We start from the raw sequence: 1,855 nt of genomic DNA on the forward strand, positions 1-1,855 counted from the left end.
GCAGTTCATGCTGCTACTAGTCCTGCCGCTGCTCCTGCAACTCAAGCATCTACCAGTGGATATACTGGTACCCTCCCTTGGTGCAACAAATGAAACTATCATCAGCGCATCCCCGACCCATGTCGTGAAATACTCTGCAGCAACTGTGGCAAGAAGGGCCACCTGGCTCGAGGCTGCAGAGCATCAGTCCAACCAACCGATTAGGCCTCTGGAGCAGGTGTCGGTAAAGCCTGTTATAGCTGTGGGGAAGTCGGGCATTTCAGGAGAAACTGCCCCAAGGCAGCAACGACCGACAGCACAGGGAAAGTTCTATCCATGGGACAAGAGGAGGCAGTTGCTGACCTTACCGTTGTTACGGGTATGTTCCTCCTTGACAACTCATATGCATGGATTCTTTTCGATTCTGGTGCCGAGAGGAGTTTTGTTAGCCATGCATTCAAACATCTAATCAAATGTAAATCCCATCCTTTAACCGAAACGTTCACCGTCGAGATGGCTAACGGAGAGAAAGAAAGCGCGAACGACATATTCATAGGTTGTACTCTTACTTTAGGCAATCATTCATTTCCTATCGATCTTATGCCTGTATCGATTAAGATTTTCGATCTCATTATCAGTATGGATTAGTTGAGCCTGAATCGTGCTGATATCCTTTGTTTCGAAAAAGCCATTCGTCTCAATCTTCCCTCTGGCGAAGCTCTCGTGATCTACGGCGATAAACTCAGTTCAAACCTCCGCATCATTTCGTGCATCAAAGCCCATAAACTTCTGCGAAAGGAATGTCATGCATTCCTAGCCCATTTCATTAACAAGAACCAGCAAGTTAAAGACCTCGAGAGCATCCCCGAAGTCGACAACTTTCCTGATGTCTTTCTCGAAGAGCTTCCGGGAATTCCTCCCGAACGCCAAGTCGAGTTTCGCATCGACTTAATCCCTGAAGCTACCTCCGTAGCTAAGTCCCCTTACTGCTTAGCGCCAACAGAAATGTAGGAGTTACCTAGTCAGCTCAATGAGCTGCTCAGCAAAGGATTCATCAGACCGAGTTCCTCTCCCTGGGGATCCCCGATCTTGTTCGTGAAAAAGAAGGATGGATACTTCCGGATTTGTATTGACTATCGTGAACTGAACAAACTCACCGTTAAGAACCGTTACCCTCTTCCTCCAATCGATGACCTCTTCGATCAACTTCAAGGAGCCAGCTACTTCTCCAAGATAGACCTAAGATTAGGGTATCATCAACTGCGAGTCCACGAGAGTGATGTTCCTAAGACAACATTTTAGACTCGATATGGACACTTCGAATTCGTAGTAATGCCCTTTGGTCTAACCAATGCACTGGCGGTATTCATGGACCTGATGAATCGGGTGTGCCGTTCTTTCCTAGACAAGTTCGTAATCGTGTTCATCGACGATATACATGTCTATTCCCGAAGTAAGGAAGAACACCGACAACACTTGAGATTGGTGCTGGAAACTCTAAGGGCGGAGAAGCTATACGCGAAATTATCCAAGTGTGAATTCTGGATTCGAAAGGTAACCTTCCTAGGTCACGTGGTAAGCGAGGAGGGCATACACGTAGACCCTTCCAAAATCGAGGCGATAGAGAACTGATCAGCACCGAAGACGCCCACAAAAATCCGTTAATTCTTAGGTCTAGCTGGCTATTATCATAGATTTATCCAAACTTTTTCCAGAATTGCCAAACACTTAACCACTCTGACTCAGAAAGGCGTACCCTTTTGTTGGAGTGAAAAGCAAGACACTGCTGTCACGGACCAAGCTTCTGGAAAATACTACGGACGTCTAGAGAACTCTGGAACGATCAAATATACTCGAGAAATCTCCGGAGAGATCA

Source organism: Lactuca serriola, chromosome 1 (assembly GCF_051521515.1).
Source record: "Lactuca serriola cultivar US96UC23 chromosome 1, Lser_US96UC23_V15, whole genome shotgun sequence".
Classification (NCBI taxonomy): Eukaryota; Viridiplantae; Streptophyta; class Magnoliopsida; order Asterales; family Asteraceae; genus Lactuca; species Lactuca serriola.